This window comes from Amblyraja radiata, chromosome 1 (assembly GCF_010909765.2).
Source record: "Amblyraja radiata isolate CabotCenter1 chromosome 1, sAmbRad1.1.pri, whole genome shotgun sequence".
NCBI lineage: Eukaryota > Metazoa > Chordata > Chondrichthyes > Rajiformes > Rajidae > Amblyraja > Amblyraja radiata.
In genome coordinates this window covers 147769102-147789977 of record NC_045956.1, presented here as the reverse complement: position 1 = coordinate 147789977, position 20876 = coordinate 147769102, and the positions used below count along the sequence as shown (strand labels likewise).

General features: G+C 45.2%; 1 pseudogene; it reads left to right on the top strand.

Moving 5' to 3' along the window:
• Window positions 1-3000: 3000 nt before the first annotated feature.
• On the top strand, window positions 3001-3179 carry LOC116983421 (annotated as a pseudogene).
• The last annotated feature ends 17697 nt before the right edge of the window (window positions 3180-20876 follow it).

Below are 20876 nucleotides of genomic sequence, written 5' to 3'. Positions count from 1 at the left end.
CACACGCTGCGGTCCACAGACACGGGTGCTGCGCTGATGCTCAGTCCGTTAAAACAGCTGTCTGACCAACAGCAGCGGACTGGAGGGAAATTCAAAAACCGGGCGGCACCCCTGCAGACTCCCGACAAGGAGACTCGCCGCCCGAGAACCACTGAAATGCCGCACGAAAACGGCAGACAGCCTCTAACAGCAAGGTCAGGACCAACCTCAGGCTGGAGACAGACACGGAAGATGGAATCAACACTTCAAACAAGAAACAAGAGTGTCTGTTTCTCCAAGCCAGAGGAAGGTCATGGAGCTAAAAACTCCAGCGAGACTTGCCTCAGGAGCAGGGGCAAGTCCGCCAAGGGAGCTAACACTCCCACTCCAGTGCCTACAGTCTTGGCCATCTCCCTTGACGAGGGATTGATGGGGACCAGACTGGACTGGTCAAGAAGAGGGGTCACTGGCTGAAGTTTATCGGGAGTATGCTTGAGGTACAGAATCATATGGAGTGGCGGCGCGGCTCTGGCTGCAGCGGCTCACCGGCAGTCCTGTTTGTTTTGTGTTTTTTGTGTTGTTTATTTCGTTTTTGGTTAGTCTAGTTTTGGTTTTTAGTTTGTGTTTGGGGGGGGGGGGGGGTTGAAACAGGGCTTGCTGTCTCTCCCTGCGGGGGAATGCGACTTTTTTGTCGTATTCCCCTTCTCTGCCTCCGTCTGCGCTGAGGCCTAATGGCGGAGCTGGCGACCTCGAGGCTCAGGAGGCAGAGCCCGCCAGGACTCACCCTGAGCTCGCTCCCGTGAGGGCGGCCCGGCTCGGGGCTGGAACAGTGCTTCCGTGAGGGGCTGTGACGCTCCTGGGATGGCGGCCTGGCCCGAGGAAGGAACGGTGCTCCCGTCGAAGTGGCCGAGCTCGGGGAGGTATGGCGTTCCCAGTCCGAGGGAGGAGCGGCGCCCATGTCGGGGCGGCCCAGCCCGAGGGAGGAGCGGCGCCCATGTCGAGGCGGCCCAGCCCGAGGGAGGAGCGGCGCCCATGTCGGGGCGGCCCAGCCCGAGGGAGGTACGGCGCCCATGTCGGGGCGGCCCAGCCCGAGGGAGGTACGGCGCCCATGTCGGGGCGGCCCAGCCGAGGCTGAAGACGGCACGATACTCACGTGAGGGTGGCTGGGACGGTGTTCTGGCGGTGGTGGCCTGAGTCCGGGGTTCGGCCGCGGGCCAGCGGCTGCGTCAGCAGGACTGGTGGGCGGCAGCTTCGACCACCCCGGGGCGTGGTGATTGAGCCGCGGGACAGTTTTAACATCGCCCGGTGGGGGATCGCCTCAGCGCAGAGGGAGAAGAGGAGGGAAGAGACTGCAGACCTAAAGACTTTTGCCTCCATCACAGTGAGGAGATGCTGGGTGGACTCACTGTGGTGGATGTTAATATGTGTTTATTGTTGTTTTTTATTGTATTGTATTGTATGTATGACTGCTGCAATTTCGTTCAGACTTCGGTCTGAATGACAATAAAGGCTATCTAATCTAATCTAATCTAATCTAATCTAATCAGGAAGAGCTGCTGGGTGTGGCCATTATGTGGCTCCACCACTAGCAAGATGGCTTTTCAGTCTCAACTGATGGCCAGCTTACTACCTGTTCTTTTCAAAAAACCTCTCCAAGACAGGTAGTCATGAGGTGTTGGATTCATCACGCCTCCCTAAATTGCATTTACTCAAAGTGCCCACCGCTATTGGGGGGTACATTGAGCATAGCTTTAAAACCCAAATATCTTAAAATGCGTTTGATATCCCTGACATCGGTTATCATTTCGCATGCTCATTTCAGAGGGACAGGGTAGTATGGCAAAACACCTGACCCTACTGCTTGCAGTGCTCCGCAACTTCTTAGGAAGTTATAAAACCTGCCCTCAACTTAAAAAATTACAGGACTGTGAGAATGCCGACCTCTCAACCACAGATCCTGCTAGCTGGCTAAGTTATCAACCAAGCCTAAAAAACTGGAGAAGTATCCAAAATTCGGCATCTAGAGGGCAGGGTCTGGAATGAGCACCACACGAAACCAACAGCAGTGCTTCTACGCGTCCACCAGTAGGCGTCCACCTAATAGTACTGGTGTAAGCTCGGGGCCCGCATGCCAACCCCCAGTAAGCCCTGTGTTTTCAGGCCAGGGTCCAGAGCGGGTCCCCTGGAAAAATGTGCCACCCCCAACAACACCATCCCTACGGACAAGGAACCGGAAACCGAAGAGATGAACACACCATGGAGCAACAGTGAAATAAGATAAGTATGGTTCCTGCCATCACACAAAAGATGAAGGGTTTGTACTAACAAAGCATTCAAGGATAAAATTAAATTAGATCCCATCCTGCTCGGCCTTTTGCTAAGATTAGTAGTAACTGCCTTATCAGTTTATATCTGATATGTCCCTTCCCAGGGACCATACAATACCAGTACAGCATGCACCCTAGGGGTCTACCCTCCCACTAATAAGAACATGAGGGACTAGCAACTGGGGGTAATAATTATACAGGGGTCATATAGAAGCCTATATGAACCTTTGGTACCAACTAACCAAGATGGTAATGTCGCCATCATTGATATCAAGGGGTCATAATAAACCCAGTATGAACCTTTGGCTCTAAAAATCCCAACATGGTATATGTCGCACCGTCATTGACTTGCCACTTGAGTATCTCGCCAGGCCACGCTTGGGAATATTGAAACAGCCAACCTTTCATTCCAAGCATACTTAATGGTAGACATCAACTTAGAAGATGCATACTATTCAGTACCCATTCAAAAAACTTGGAGATAACTTGGCAGTATTAATTATCGACTATGGCTATTACAGCCAAACTGGTTCCAGATATTCTAACCAGCCTTGGCTATATTAAGGAACTATTGTCATGGCATGTTCCAATGATATTAACGACGACTAATCCATGGGTATAGCTATCACAGCTTCAGCTATTATTCTTTTAGCCGAGCTTGTCATGCAATCCAGATAGATCTACAATTGAAACCATCGCTCTCAGCCTTGACTAAGATCAAGCGGAGTATCTGCTGTTGTTAGTTCTATTTTGACTCTTCCCTTATCAAGGGACCATATATCAATTGATTTGGAACAGGGAGCTGGGGAGGGGCTTGCTCCGTCCACTCCACGCATCAACCAGTATTGCAGTACCTTGAAATATAAATCCTCTACTGTTGACTATTTGGTATTCAACACTCTACCCACTTATCTTTAACTTGGCATAGGAGAGTCAGTATGACACAACCTGTAACAATTAATGGTATCTACCTACCATTCAACAGTGGCAAGAGTATTGGGAGTTAGTAGCAGCTGTTCCAGCTACTTAACTTGAACCTTCCATTAAGGCTAGGTGCTAATGTTTAAACTACCCTCACCCAAAACATGGTGGCATATGGACTAATCTGGAGTCGTCATCACTATAGACACTAGGCGTAAAACCTAGTTTGGGAATTTTGAGTACGCTCTATTGGCAAAGCATATTATCCTGCAGTGCACCATTTTGCATGTTCGTTTATAATTAACAACATAGAATAGAATAGAATAGTTTCTTTATTGTCATTGTAACATGAACCATGTACAACAAAATTGTAAAACATCACAGTAGTGACATACACAAACCACTTGGGCAGAATAAATCGATATCATGTGACATTTATTTAACAATTGGAAACTACAGGTCATCAAAAATATACGACCATCAGCAAACTTACCTACTAGGTGAGCTAAATACTGTAAACAGACATATTAAACCCAAGTATTGCTGGAATTACAAAGCAATATGGAACACCCGATATCGATTTCACTGTGTTCAATTGAATTCTCCACGTACCGATGTATGTCGCAAGAAACCAAATTTGAGGCAGGGCAATGAATTCATTCCCACTGAATTAGGAAGCGTGAGGGGGAATCTAATCTATGTTTTTCCCCTTTTTCCTACCTCATCAGGTACTACGGCCTCATCAGTCGGGTACGACGCACATGCCACGATAAATTAAACTACTGGATTGCAGATTTGAAAAGACCATCACTGGGCCTGGATTGCAGAATTGGGAAGACCTCTGCTGGGCCTGGATTGTCAATAGCGCTATCAACACAAGGATAGCATCCCATCGCATATCCACTAGGAAACATACTTGGCGAACATCAAGAAGTGGGAAGATACCATTCAAATACAGGAACTACATATTCAACTACAACAAACCTGTACTGGAGTTCTGGCAGGACTTCACCACAATAAGGTATTCAGCCAGAAGTGCTCTGTCAGCCTACTTAACTCGGGCACCAGGACCACAGGCCATAGGGTGACTCACCGCTGGTGATCAAATTTAGGAGAAGTTAATCCCCCAGACCCAGGTACACCCAAATCTGGGATGTCAGTATGGACCTGACATACCTTAGGGGATGGTCAACAGCCAGGTCCCTCAACCTGGAACAGCCCACCCTGAAGGGACATGCTGATGGCCTTGTCTCAGCACAAAGAGTCCAGTTCCTCCATCCACTACGATTGGACAATATGGTCCACTACACCACGTTACATTACTATTAGGGACTGGGCAAACAGAGCAGACCAGGAACATCAGGTCTAGTTATGGAATTCCGGGCATACCCACCTGAACCATGTCGTGACCCACTTATTGAACTACATCGACACAATAAGTAATCCTCGAGGGAGAGAAAAAGCCTTATGGGTCAGCCACAAGAAACGTTATGGTCAGGGTGACGAGCCAAACTATCTCAAGTGGCTCAAGCAGGTACTGGGAGTTGCTGGAGTACATATTAACGTGTATAACTCTTACTCCACCAGGACAGCATCCACATCAGTGACTAAGAGGATGGACGTGCCAATGGACCACATTCTGGCTACAGCGGGGGTGGTCTAGGGAGTATACGTTCCAAACTTTTATAACAAACCACTGGCAGAACCTGTATCGTTTGCAGAAAAAGAATCTGCAAAAAATATTTAATTTAAGCCCGGGGGAGCATTTGGTCTTGTTGTTGTTAATAACACCATTATTGTTTTTACAAACAGATTCATGGTTGATTACGATAACATACTTCCTCCCTCGAAAGACTTCGGCAGCAAGTGAAGTATGAACTGTTACACGGTTTGAAATCACAGAGCTTTAAAATCTTCACGTAGTCACTCACGTGACTCCGAAGTAAAATAGTAAGATTAAACGAGAACTTACCAGTTTTGAAGTTTGTTCTGTATTTTATGAGGAGTTACGATGAGGGATTATGTGCCCTCCGCTCCCACCCTCAATAATATGGGTCAAACTGATAACTAAGGTCTCCTTTTCTTTACTATGTTTATTTCAATAACTGTGTCTGTCTGTGATTCCACACCGCTGCTTTGAAGTATGTCGCGCATGCGTGCTGAGCGGGCTCTTCACGTAATCCCTCATCGTAACTCCTCATAAAATACAGATCAAACTTCAAACTGGTAAATTCTCGTTTAATCTTACTATTTTAGGTTACTTCTACAAACACCTCGCTTCCCCCTCTCCATCCTTATCACACTCCCCAATCAGTATTTGCGCTAAAAGTCTGTTAACCAGCTTGTGTTTTCACCACTATATATCCCTCTTGGGCTCACACGATATGATACGATACGATAGAACTTTATTTATCCCAGGAGGGAAATTGATCTGCCAACAGTCATAAAAACACAAACACTCTATCAAAAATTAGGCCTAATAGGAAACCTCCTGGCCTGAGATCATCTGGCCCTGACTATTATCCTTTTTTTTGCTTCCAGCTTTTTTTCCCCTCTCTCCCTACTACAATCAGCCTGAAGAAGGGTCCCGGCCCAAAATGGCACCTATTAATTTTCTCCAGAGATGCTGCCTCAACCGCTGAGTAACACCAGCATTTTGTGTCTATCTTTGCTGTCTTCTAAATCTCTCTTACCATCCATCATTGTACATATTTAATCAGTCAACTGGCGAGGGTTATGTCCTGAATTGTTTTACATGTGATAATTTGTGGATGTACTATGCCCTAGTTGTTTATCAGTCTGCAGGATTACTTAATAATTGAGGCACCAAATCCAATGGAAATAAAGCAATTAATCAGAAATGTGGGAGGTAATAAAACAGCCAATTAGTGTAAACACAGTTAAAAGCTTTGCATGACATGAGACTGATTCCCAGAAAGCACTGCAGGCAATTAAACTAATGATGTCAAGACTGTTCCGCATTAGGCTGCTAAAATGAAAATAAAGATTGTTTAATTAAGGGATGAGAGTTGTGTTTAATTAGGAGCAGTCAAGATTTGTGAGCAAGGATGTTTGCTTAGTAATAGAGTTATTATTGAGTTTGAAGACCGCTACATTACACAACAGAATAAACAAAAACAAATTAGCTGTATTCCTCTGTAATGAGCTGTCCTGCCATGGTTAGATTAATTCTCATCTTAAAATTGCAGTGTTAATTTTATGCCTCACTGCTGCTCACAGCAAAAATCAATGTGACCACAATAAACTAGTAACATCATCAATTTGCTTATTTTGGAAAATCACAGTTTAGCACTTAATGGTTTGGTCTAATGCTGTCCCACTAATAAATAACTTATTTTGATTTTATGCTGATTAATTTTGAAAGGCTAATAAATATTGCTTCTTACTAAGTCCAAACTGGGTTGAGGAATCAGTATTTGCAATAGAAAGAAGCCTCCACTGGCAAATTCTGTAGATAGCTTGCTTCCCTTCTTAAAATAAAACTTTTAGTGGGATGCAAGGAGCAAAATGTATGAAATCACCACAATGTTAGAGGCTCACAAGTCTGTTACCAAGGTATCTTAAATTAATGATCTGAAGTAGCAAAACTAATTCAGTCCAGTGGCCTTATTGTAGTACAATTATTGGGCAGAAGTCATAGTTGTGTGATATGTGATCTGCATCATCTGTTCCAAACTGATTACAGACATGAAAAACTGGTATTCGAGATCCTTTGACTGCTTATTAAATCTCAATTATAGATAGCTAAATGACTAATCACACCAAAATTTATTTTGGGGATAGCATAATAAAAGGAATCCTTGCTGAGCTTGCATAACTACTGGCTTTGGGCTACCATTTTTAATGCAAAGCCCATATTGTAAACTAGAGGGCAGAAGCAGTGACGTTATGGAATCATATGATCTTACAGCATGGAAACAGGCCTTTTGGCCCAAATTACACACACCGACCAACATGCCCCACCAGCCTGCGTTTGGCCCATATCCTTCTAAACCTATCTTATCCATGTACCTGTTCAAATGTTTTTTAATTGTTGTTATAGTACTTGCCTCAACTAACTTCTCTGGCAGCGTGTTGCATACACCCACAACCTTTTGTGTGAAAAAGTTGCTTGGCAGGTTCCTATTAAATATTTCCCCTCTCACCTTAAACCCATGTCCTCTGGTTTGTGATTTCCCATCTGGGTAAAAGGCTCCATGCATTTACCTTATCTATTCATCCCATTATCTTATACACCTCTATAAGATCACCACTCATCCTCCCATGCTGCACGGAGTAAAGTCCTAGCCTGCTCAAACTCTCCCTATAACGTTCACACGACTATACCTCTTGCCTGATGGGAGATAGAAGGAGTGGCTGGGATAATAATGAGATGCTATTTTATTCATTCTTACCTCACAGTATAACATTGCCTTATTCTGGAGCATACTGTATAAAACAAAAGTGTTCTGTGCAGATCAGTGAACTTTAAATGATTCTGAAATATTCATAAATACCCAGATGAATATCTGGATGTGGACAGGGCTAGATGGAGATTCTGCTCTGGCAGAACACCTCCAGTGAATGAGCATAGCATTTCCAAAATATCACCTCACCTTACAGATGCTCTCTTGAATCACATTGATGAACCAAAGTGCATTCAAGGAGACCAACAGACCAGGAACCAAATAAAAGCCCCACAAACCTTTTCTCCCATTCAGTCAGTTTATGATAGAATTCTAATTAGCTTCGTATGCACAACTGGCTCGAAGGGCCGAATGGCCTACTCCTGCACACATTTTCTGTCTATTGTCTAAAAGCTTAACATTTTCAATCAGCTTCTTCTGCACTGTTCGAGACCCTTCTTCACTCTGCAGTCTGATGAAGGGTCTTGTCCCGAAACGTCACCCATTCCTTCTATCCAGAGATGCTTTCTGTCCTGCTGAGTTACTCCAGCATTTTGTGTCTATATTTGTTGCGCTACAATGTTGAGAACTATATTTTGCACGGTATCTTAGACAATAGACAATAGGTGTATTGAATAAGAGTAGGTCACTCGGCCCTTCGAGCCAGCACCGCCATTCAATGTGATCATGGCTTATCATCCCCAATCAGTACCCCGTTCCTGCCTTCTCCTCATATCCCCTGACTCCGCTATCTTTAAGAGCCCTATCTAGCTCTCTCTTGAAAGTATCCAGAGAACCGGCGCTCACCACCCGCTGAGGCAGAGAATTCCACAGACAATCTTCTCCTTTGCTCTACCTATTGTGCTTGAGTTTGACATGATTGCATTTATGTATAGTGTTATCTGATCTGTTTGGATAACGTGCAAAACAAAGCTTTTCACTGTACCTCGGTACACATGACAATAATAAACCTAAACCTAAGCCTAATGCTTTTTCCTCACACTCCACCAGTCATCTATACATAACTAAAACTCTGATTTTGTTACCTTCCGGTTTGTGCGGTCTTTCTATTTGCGCATAAACGGTTCGCCATAGCGCTACGATTTTTCGCTGGTTCACTCACCGTTCTCCTGTGCTGCGATTGCACAAAGTTTTGTTCCGATCGGTTGAATGTCGTAAAACCACTTGTGCAGATCGATCTCTTCTGCCGTTCAACGCCACGCGGATTATCTCTTCCCCTGTCACTCACTGGGACAGTCTTCCCCTTCCTGCGCCATCGCATCTTTACTGGAGCTGAGGATGGCCGGCGGGGGTTCTCCAACCGGACACGATTTTAGGAGGAACCCGACGCAGCACTGCCCCGAGCAGCCCATCGTCGAGCAGTCCAGTGTCGGAGACCAGCGTCGGAGATCCAGCATCAGAGACCCAGCGTGGGAGACCCAGCCAGCTTCGGAGACCCAGCCAGGAGTCGGAGATGTCGCCGATGTCGCCAAACAGAAAACGGAGACTTTGATCCCGGCGGAGGAGAACGACCAGTGACCAAGTGCCCGCTGTGAGTCCCCATTGCACTGCCAGCTCCAGCCCATACCCCTCTGGTCCCCCTCGCTGGCTCCTCCTCCCCTCTCCTGCGATACCCCCTCTCGCCCATGGCTCTTCCCCCATCTTTTCTCTGAGCTCACTCCCCCCTCACTCCCCCTACAAATCCCCCCCTGCCCACACCCCTCTGCCTCCACAACTCCCCTTCCCCCCGCCCACACCCACCCTCCCCCCACAACCCTGCCCCACCCAACCCCCAGCCCACACCCCCCTTCCCACACCCCACGTCGACACGCCCCCACCCACACTCACCCCCACCCACACCCGCCCCCGCCCCTGCCCACACCCACACCCTCCCCACCCACACCCCCCCCTGCCCCCCCTACACCTCCCCCGCCAGACACCCCACTTCCCTCCCCTCCTATCCTCCCACACATGAAGAGGAGGGGGAGGGAATGCTCGTTTTGAGGGGAAATGAGCCGTGCCTGCGCAGTTAGGGGCTATGGGTGAGTGGTGGAACATTGCGTTGGGGGAACGGTTTGCATTGGTGGAACAGGTGGTGAGTGGTGGAATATTACTGTTGGCGAATGGGTTGCGTTGGGGGGGCCAGGCCTCCCATATGACTGGGTCCCAACGGGTCCCACTTAGTCTAGTGACAAATATAATTCATCCGAAAATCAGAGGTTATTATAGGGATGTCAGTTCTGAATTCCCACGACCCCCACCCCTTCCCTTGTATGAAGTTGTGCTTCCTGATTTCATGTCTGAGACGCTGATTATAATGTTGTGTATTTCCAAATTTCTTACTCTACATTTTCTCATGAGAGAATATAATTTCTCAGTGGCAGCTCTATGACCTTCTTTTGTCACTTGAATCTCCTCAATGAAATCACTTCACAAACTTTACCAACTCTGACCCCATAGTTGAATCATTTAAAGACAGTTCTCGTTCTGATGATTCTAGAGTATTAAGGGATCTGCAACATTATGTTAAACTTAGACCTCCAGTTCCCAGCTCACACCCATTCTTCCTGAGGTGCCGTGTCAGGAAAGGCCATAGCACTGCCTAATAGGGCAGGAAATTAATAAGCAGAACTTTACACGCTGTCTTGTCTTAATTGGTATAAGAGTCAAGCAATTGAAGATAAAATCTTTAAACATGCCTTTCACTTAAATGTACTAACAAACAAAAACAAGGATGTAGATTTAACAAGAAGTTCTTCATGATGAGGTTAATGCGAGGTCTTGTCCCAGAGTGTTTCTTTGAAGAGTGCATTGAGCTAAGTGGAGTAATGTTAAAATTTCAACACCTTCATCAGCTCAAATCACCGCAGATCATTACTGCTTCAGGAGCAGACAGTAAACGTTACAAACTGTGGTGCATTTTCTTGGTTTATGGAGAGACAAGAGACTGCAGATACTGCAGCCTGGAGCAACAAATAAGCTGCTGGAGGAACTCAGTGGGTCAAACATCTAATGCAGGGTCTTGACCCAAATAGTAGACCCAAATAGTAGACTATCGCTTTGCTTCCACAAATGCTGCTTAACCTCCCGAGTTTCTTCAGTTAAAGATGCAACATGGAAACAGGCCCATCGGCCCATTGAATCATCACCAACCATTGATCGCCCATTCACAGTAGTCATGTTACCCCATTGTTGAATGAACATTAAGGGAAATTTACAGAGACCAATTAACTTACAAACTGGCTCATCTTTGGGATGTGGGAGGAAAACGGAGGACCCTGAGTAAACCCACATGGTCACCTGCAAACTCCACATCGACAGCACCAAGAGAGATTGAATAGCACAAATGCCACACGATAAATAGAGAAACAAGAAACTGCAGATACTGGTTTACAAAAAACAGACACAGCGCTGAAGTAACTCAGTGACATCCCTGGAAGAAGGGTCCTGACCCAAAACATCCTATTTCGGAGTATTGTGATCAGTTTTGGTCCCCATATCCGAGGAAGGACGTGTTGTCATTGGAGAGGGTCCGAAGATAATCCCAGGAATGATTGGGATAACATATGATGAACTAGATAGAATGAATGTGGAGAGGATGATCCAACTCCCATACTGATGTTTCTGTCCTGGGCCTTCTCCATAGATAGAATGAGGGCCCATGCAAACAGGAGGACCAGTCTCTCATCTTCCGCTTGAGTAGCTTATAACCCAATGGTATGAACATTAAATTCTCCAATTTTAAGTAACAACAAAATCATGCGACCGTCTCTTCTTCCCCCGACACCCTCCGCAACTGGTGTCCCACCATCCCGGGAATTAACCTCGTTAACCTATGCTGCACTCCCTCAATAGCAAGAATGTCATTCCTCAAGTGGCCTACGGGCTATCCAAACCAATTCAGGACCTTTACAAGAGAGGATACATTTCTGTTCTAGATGAGCTTAGAAATTGGATTCCACTGGCATAAGGTTTAGGTTTAGGTTTATTACTGTCATGTGTACCGAGGTACAGTGAAAAGATTTGTTTTGCATGCCATCCAAACAAATCAGATATACCTTACATAAATGCAATCAGGTCAAACTCAAATACAATAGTCAGAACAAAAGGGAATATAGACAGTGCAGAATGTAGTATTGTAGCACATTGTAATGCATCAGATCCACAAATAAAGTCCAATGCCCATAATGGGATAGAGATGAATCGGACAGTACCCCAACTTATGGAAGGACCATTCAGAAACTTGATAACCACAAGGGAAGAGGCTATTCCTAAGTCTGGTGGTGCTTGCTTTCCAGCTGCTATATCTTTTGCCAGATGGGAATGGTGAGAAGAAGGAATGACCAGGAAGTAGAGGCTTGGTGTGCCTTCTTGGCTGTCACATCAATGTGGTTGGTCCACAACAGATCATTGGCAATATTAATGCCAAGGAACTTGAAGCTTTCTATCATTTCCACTTCTGCACAATTGACGCTGATTGGGGCATGTACTCCACCAGGCTACCAGAAGACAATAACTAACTCCTTTGTTTTGCTGACATTGAAGGAGAGGTCATTGTTATATCACCATGTCATTAAGTTCCCTATCTCCCTTCTGTGCTCTATCTAATAATTTTTTGTGTTTCGGCTCATCAAAGTGGTGCTAGATTTCTCGATGGAGTTAGAGCCAAATTTAGCCGTACATCTGTGAGTCTACAGACGTCAGAAATCCGGCCATATAGTAATGAAAGTGTGGGCTATGGAAATAATCTATAAGAATACTAGTAATGCAAATTATCCAGCACAATCTCAGATGACAACACTGAATTGCTTATGATGAACACCCATGCATCAATGATCCAATGAAAACTGCTACTCTATGTTCAGCCACAGACGGATTTATCTTCACAGGACTTCTTACGCCCAGTGCTTACGTGGATCTCGAAGCAGCAGCAGCAATCAAAGAGAAGCAGGGAGAATAGCTTATTGGCTGAAACATTTGGGAAAGGTGAGTCAGAGGGGAAAAACAGTTTAAAACTGAGGAATTAGATTTCAAAATTGGCAAATTAGGCAATTTATCAGCCAATATAAGCAAGGCTGCTCTGGGGGAGCGGCAGTTAGGAAGTGGCCTTGTGAGTAAAGTGTGAGTCTTTGGCTTGAGAGTCTTCGGTAGAGGAGGCTGAGGAGAGGAGACTACGCAAAAAGCTGGAAAGGACAGGACGCGGTGATCACATGATGGGTAAGTTGAGACAGTGTGATGCTTGCAGGATGTGGGAGGCTAGGGACACAGATGGAGCCTCTGGCTGCTACAACTGTGGCAAGTGTGCATCCAGGTTCAGCTCCTGAAGGACTGTGTTGGGGCACTGGAAACATAGAAACATAGAAATTAGGTGCAGGAGTAGGCCATTCGGCCCTTCGAGCCTGCACCGCCATTCAATATGATCATGGCTGATCATCCAACTCAGTATCCCGTACCTGCCTTCTCTCCATACCCTCTGATCCCCTTAGCCACAAGGGCCACATCTAACTCCCTCTTAAATATAGCCAATGAACTGGCCTCGACTACCCTCTGTGGCAGAGAGTTCCAGAGATTCACCACTCTCTGTGTGATAAAAGTTCTTCTCATCTCGGTTTTAAAGGATTTCCCCCTTATCCTTAAGCTGTGACCCCTTGTCCTGGTCTTCCCCAACATCGGGAGCAATCTTCCTGCATCTAGCCTCTCCAACCCCTTAAGAACTTTATAAGTTTCTATAAGATCCCCTCTCAATCTCCTAAATTCTAGAGAGTATAAACCAAGTCTATCCAGTCTTTCTTCATAAGACAGTCCTGACATCCCAGGAATCAGTCTGGTGAACCTTCTCTGCACTCCCTCTATGGCAATAATGTCCTTCCTCAGATTTGGAGACCAAAACTGTACGCAATACTCCAGGTGTGGTCTCACCAAGACCCTGTACAACTGCAGTAGAACCTCCCTGCTCCTATACTCAAATCCTTTTGCTATGAAAGCTAACATACCGTTCGCTTTCTTCACTGCCTGCTGCACCTGCATGCCTACTTTCAATGACTGGTGTACCATGACACCCAGGTCTCGCTGCATCTCCCCTTTTCCTAGTCAGCCACCATTTAGATAATAGTCTGCTTTCCTGTTTTTGCCACCAAAATGGATAACCTCACATTTATCCACATTATACTGCATCTGCCAAACATGTGTCCACTCACCCAGCCTATCCAAGTCACCTTGCAGTCTCCTAGCATCCTCCTCACAGCTAACACTGCCCCCCAGCTTAGTGTCATCTGCAAACTTGGAGATATTGCCTTCAATTCCCTCATCCAGATCATTAATATATATTGTAAATAGCTGGGGTCCCAGCACTGAGCCTTGCGGTACCCCACTAGTCACTGCAGCTGGATGACCTCAGGGCCATCAGGGAAAACGAGAGTTCCCTGGACAGGACCTAGATTGAGGTGGTCATGCTGAGGATACGGGAAGAACGAAGGTGTGTGACTGAGAGAAAGGATGGTAACCATGGAGTGCAGGAGACCCAGGTGGCGGTGCCTAAAGGGGCTGTCCCACTGCGGCGACCTAATCCGTGAGTTTAGACGAGTTTGCCCTCGACTCAAACTTGCGGCATGGTCGACACGTGGTCCCAGGAGGTCCTATGAGGTCACTGGAACTGTCCTTCATGCTCGATGGAAGTTCCCGCATAATCGCGGCCTCAGCTAGGTTTTAAGCATGTTGAAAAAAAATTTGCAAGTAAAATTTGGTCGGCGTGCTTCTTTTTAACTCGTAGTGCAGTGGAGTGGGGTCGCTATTTAGTTACAGGCAGTCGAGGGCAGCTCCTTCGCTGACCGGGCTTTTTGATTGGCTCATTGGAGTTTTCAGGACCAAGGAAAACTGGTAAGCCAGAGGATTGGGTAGGTAAGAGAAGTTAGGGATAGAATAAAACTAAAAGAAAAGATGTATAACACAGCAAAGAGTAGCCGTAAGCCAGAGGATTGGGGAAACTTTCATAGGACAACAGAAGGAAACAAAACGGGCAATACAGGCTGAAAAGATGAAGTACGAGAGGAAGCTGGCCAGGAATATAAAGGACAGTAAAAGCTTCTTTAGATATGTTAAGGGAAAAAGAGTAGCAAAGTCAAATGTGGGTCCCTTGTAGGCAGACATGGGTGAAATTATTATGGGCAACAAGGAAATGGCAGAAGAGTTGAATAAGTACTTCGGATCTGTCTTCACTAAGGAAGACACAAACAATATCCCAGATGTACTGGAGGACAGAGGATCTAAGGGGGTAGAGGATCTGAAATAAATTTTCATTAGGTGAGAAATAGTATTGGGAAGGCTAATGGGACTGAAGGATGATAAATCCCCTGGGCCTGATGGTCTGCATCCCAGGGTCCTCAGGGAGGTGGCTCTAGAAATAGTGGACGCATTGGTGATCATTTTCCAATGTTCAATAGATTCAGGATCAGTTCCTGTGGATTGGAGGATAGCTAATATTATCCCACTTTTCAAGAAAGGAGCGAGAGAGAAAATGGGGAATTACAGACCAGTTAGCCTGACTTCGGTGGTGGGAAAGATGCTGGAGTCAATTATTAAAGAGGTAATAATGGGGCATTTGGATATCAGTAAAAGGATTAGTCCAAGTCAACATGGATTTATGAAAGGAAAATCATGCTTGACTAATCTTCTTGAATTTTTTGAGGATGTGACAAGTAAAATGGATGAAGGGGTGCCAGTGGATGTAGTGTATCTAGACTTTCAGAAAGCCTTTGATAAGGTCCAACTGGTGACTAAAATTAGAGCACATGGTATTGGGGGTAGGGTGTTGACATGGATAGAAAATTGGTTGGCAGACTGGAAGCAAAGAGTAGGAGTGAACATGTTCTTTTCAGAATGGCAGGCAGTGGCGAGTGGAGTGCCGCAAGGCTCGGTGCTGGGGCCGCAACTGTTTACCATATATATTAATGATTTGGAAGAGGGAATTAGGAGCAACACTTGCAAGTTTGCAGATGACACAAAGCTGGGTGGCAGTGTGAACTGTGAAGAGAATGTTAGGAGGTTGCAGGGTGACCTGGACAGGTTGAGTGAGTGGGCAGATGCGTGGCAGATGCAGTATAATATAGATAAATGTGAGGTTATCCACTTTGGTGGCAAAAACAAGGGGGCAGATTATTATCTCAATAAGGTTAGGTTAGGTAAGAGGGAGGTGCAACGAGACTTGGGTGTCCTTGTACACCGGTCACTGAAAGTTGGCGTGCAGGTACAGCAGGCAGTGAAGAAAGCTAATGGAATGTTGGCCTTCATAACAAGAGGATTTCAGTATAGGAGTAAAGAGGTTCTTCTGCAGTTGTATAGGGCTCTGGTGAGACCACATCTGGAGTATTGTGTACAGTTTTGGTCTCCTAATTTGAGGAAGGACATCCTTGTGATTGAGGCAGTGCAGCATAGGTTCACGAGATTGATCCCTGGGATGGTGGGACTGTCATATGAGGAAATTAAAAAGACTAGGCTTGTATTCACTGGAGTTTAGAAGGATGAAGGGGAGATCTTATAGAAGCATATAAAATTATAAAAGGACTGGACAAGCTAATGTAGGAAAAAAGTTCCCAATGTTGGGCGAGTCCAGAACCAGGGGCCACAGTCTTAGAATAAAGGGAGGTAATTTAAGACTGAGGTGAGAAAAAACATTTTCACCCAGAGAGTTGTGGATTTATGGAATTCCCTGCCACAGAGGGCAGTGGAGGCCAAATCACTGGATGGATTTAAGAGAGAGTTAGATAGAGCTCTAGGGGCTAGTGGAGTCAAGGGATATGCCGAGGGCAGGCACGGGTTATTGATAGGGGACGATCAGCCCCGATCACAATGAATGGCGGTGCCCCCTCCCACCTCCCCCTCCCCCCACCCCTCTCCCCCATCCCTCTCCCCCCTACCCCCTACCCTCCCTCACCCCCCCTCCCCCCTTCCTCCCCTCCCCTACTCCTGCTGAGTGTTTCCAATATTTTCTATTTTTTTAATTTCAGATTTCCGGCATCTGCAGTTTTAAAATTCTCAATTAATACTAAATTATCCAGTTACTATTTTACAGAACTAGCCCTGTTCTTTGTAACTGATATCATATGGATAGGGTGTAATTGCAAAGTAAATGGTGAGCCACACTAAGGACTGCAGCTGTTTTCTTTCCCCACAATTATTTAACATCTACAATTTCAATAAAAACAATTAGATTGAAATTAAATTATAGCTTTTTGCAGCCTTCAATATAGTCAGCAACTGTTCTCTTACTACCAATAGGAATTAAAAGACTGCACCTGCCATCTTTTTAATGGTATGTTTGCATCATACAAACATTATTTAATTTACACTTTGCTGAATTTAAATGTACAGCGTAATATAATGAACAGATGAGCCATTGTTGACAAACCAGCATGTACTTGAATAAAAGTGTATATATTGATCTGAATTTCCACATGTTTTAAAAAATAAAAATCCCTTCAAGATGGCTTGCTTCGCTGTTTGGTAACAAATACTTTGCCCTGCAAAAAAACTCTGGATTTAGTGAGAAGCTGCCTAACGTTTGAATGTTGCACGTTCTTGGGGGAAGTTATTTCAGTAGCAGTGTTCGTTCGTGAAAAGAGTGGGGAAAAACATATTTGATGAGTGGTTCTGATTTAAGCACATAGCCCTATTTTCTGCCATTCTGGCAAGCAAGGCAGAAAAATAAAGAATTGTGTTTACACAATACCTTTAACAGCTTCTGGGCATTCAGAGCATTTATCATAAATCATAGTACATAATGCCATGGACGGAGGACATTTGGCCCATTATCTCAGTGCTAGTCTAAATCTACCTTCATGTCCCGCAGGTCATGGCTCTTCAAGTTTACATCTATGGATCCCTGACTATTCACTATTTTCACCCCTCCAATATTTCTAACAGTAGCTTTAAAGCTTTTTTATCCTGGGGATAAAATATTTGCTTTGAACTTATGAATCTCTTTCTTAGATGCCTGCCATTGCTCTGAGATAGATTGTGTGCCAAATATATGTTTCCAGAATGCTTTTCCTAATTTACCTATGTTTGGTAAGATTGACTTTAATTGAGTTCAGAGTCCTTTTTAATTTTGCTGATTTCCATAACTATGGTAAATTCACAGTAATTATGATTTACTACTAGAAAATTACCCCTTTACTGATTCTCCTGCCACCTGCCCTGCTTCATTTGCTAATATTAAATCCAGAATTACATCCCTCCCTCTCACCCACTGCCTTTTTTGGGCTTGACCACATTGGCTGAAAAAAGTTCTTCTGAATGCAGTTTGGAAATCTTGTGCCCTCCATATTATCGACACAAACTGTATCCTGGTTAATATGAGGATAACCTAAATCTCCCATTCTGGATGCAAGAAACAGCAGATGTTGGACTCATGGGCAAAACACAAGTGCTAGAGGAACTCAGCAGATCAGGCAGCATCTGTGGAGGGAATGGACAGATCAGGACCCCTCTATTATTTCTCTCTATTACTGCCTCACTTTTAATTCATCCATTATTACTGTCAGTCCTTTTGCATAGGTCAGAAATGTTGCTCCTTTATCTTCCTTGGACTATTTGGATATCCATAGTACAGGTACACAACCTTTTATCCGAAAGCCTTGGGACCAGACACTTCTCGGATTTCGGAATTTTTCGGGTTTCGGAATGGAAGATTTTTAGCGTAGATTAGGTAGGTAGCGCGGGCGGCTTGAAAAGTCTGGAGCGGCTGCCTCCTCCCCGGAGAATCATTGTAAATCATTGCTTAAATGTAAGTCAGTTAGTTTGGAGGGATTTTATATGGTGGGGGTGAAGGAAGAAACATTAATTCTTAGTCCCCTACCTGGTCGGAGAGGCGGGGAGCAGGCAATGCCTTACTGGGTCGCCGTGCAGTAAGCTCCGGAGCGCTGTGGCTGCCGACTCCCAACATCGCGGAGCTGGGGCTGCGGGCGTCCGGCCGCGGGCGGCGCCGGTTGGAGCTCCGACCCCGGCAACCCGGCGACAGATGGCACAATGGGCTAAGTGTTCGGCTGGCAACCGGAAGGTAGCCGGTTCGAATCCCGCTTGGAGTGCATACTGTCGTTGTGTCCTTGGGCAAGACACTTAACCCACCTTTGCCTGTGTGTGAATGTGTGTGAGTGATTGGTGGTGGTCGGAGGGGCCGTAGGCGCAGATTGGCAGCCACGCTTCCGTCAGTCTGCCCAGGGCAGCTGTGGCTACAGAAGTAGCTTACCACCACCGAGTGTGACTGAGGAGTGAATGAATAATGCGATGTAAAGCGCCTTGAGTATTAGAAAGGCGCTATATAAATCCCATCCATTATTATTATTATTACCCCTGGCTGCGCGGCGCTCCAAATCCAGCGCTGCCCGCGGCCGGACGCCCGCAGCCCCGCGATGTTGGGAGTCGGCGGCCACAGCGCTGGGATACCAGCGGGGAGCGGGCAATGCCTTAAAGCGCTTTCTCACGGGGCGACTTGACGCAAGATGTAACCAGAGTGAAGTGGTCGTGGTCTAGCACGATATCACACGATATAACGGGGGGTAGATAAAGAGTTCCCACGGTACTCGGCATTTCTGTTATTCGTGCGAGTGACTTGTCCGTCTCCCGAGCTTTCCCGTTAAATCTTGAATGAACATTGTGAACTACACGTGGCACAAATGATGTCACTTTTTTTTTCACAGACTATAAATATCCTCCCTTGGTTGAATTGGCTCATTTCGAGACATGCCTATACTAAGTAGTTTCGAGTACAGGATGGTGGGTTTTTTCATTGACGCGCTGTATGCAGCAGCCCACTATGTGCATCGAGGACGCTTGCGTGAAGGCAGAATGGAGAGATTAATTAAAAAGAGAATTAAGAGGAAGTCTCACTGGGTGTGAAAGAGCAAAGAGGCCATCTCTGCGCTTACTACAATTCACAATTGGGGAGTGTGCCGTGGCAGGACAGCTATATTGATGGGTAGCCGACCACAGGAACACTACTGCATGTTAGCAGAAATGCATAGCAAATAAGCTGACTTTCTAGTGTTGTCCTCTGAAAAGTGCTTCCTATAAGATGTTCGTCCGCAAAACCTGCCATTTAGCACATTGCATTGTCCCTTTTAATGCCTGAGTTTAGGCTTGTTGCGGAGGTTAATGAATATAATGTGTTTAAAATAATCTAGCGTGCCTCATTTGTTGATTTTCGTGTTTGCGAGGCCCTTTTATAGACAAATGTTTGGTGTGATGCACCTTCTCTCAATATGTGCAAGAGTCGTCTTTTTATATTGTCAAATAGGAATAAAGACTTTGTCTCACATTTACCGTGCTGATTGGACTTATTTTATTTTCTACCGAGAGGTGAAACTTTCAAACGTTTAAATAGCTCAACAATTGATGGACCTGAACACTCAAAAATGAAACTTAATGAAAATGTGATTATATCACCTCCCTTCAACTATTTTGTGTTTCAGCATGAGAGGGATTATAACATTAGAGACATTCATCTTGTAGTGATGTGTTAATGAAGAATTACAGACATCAATTTATAAATCAGAGCATTGAGTATAGAAGTTGGGATGTAATGTTAAAATTGTACAAGGCATTGGTGAGGCCAATTCTGGAGTATGGTGTACAATTTTGGTCGCCTAATTATAGGAAGGATGTCAACAAAATAGAGAGAGTACAGAGGAGATTTACTAGAATGTTGCCTGGGTTTCAGCAACTAAGTTACAGAGAGAGGTTGAACAAGTTAGGGCTTTATTCTTTGGAGCGCAGAAGGTTAAGGGGGAACTTGATAGAGGTCTTTAAAATGATGAGAGGGATAGACAGAGTTGACGTGGATAAGCTTTTCCCACTGAGAGTAGGGAAGATTCAAACAAGGGGACATGACTTGAGAATTAAGGGACAGAAGTTTAGGGGTAACATGAGGGGGAACTTCTTTACTCAGAGAGTGGTGGCTGTGTGGAATGAGCTTCCAGTGAAGGTGGTGGAGGCAGGTTCGTTTTTATCATTTAAAAATAAATTGGATAGTTATATGGACGGGAAAGGAATGGAGGGTTATGGTCTGAGCGCAGGTATATGGGACTAGGGGAGAATACGTGTTCGGCACGGACTAGAAGGGTCGAGATGGCCTGTTTCCGTGCTGTAATTGTTATATGGTTATATGGTTATATCAAGCTGATAGTAAAAAATATATTTATTTAACAATGAGGTAAACAAGCACTGACAATCAAACTGCTGAGGTAAAAGC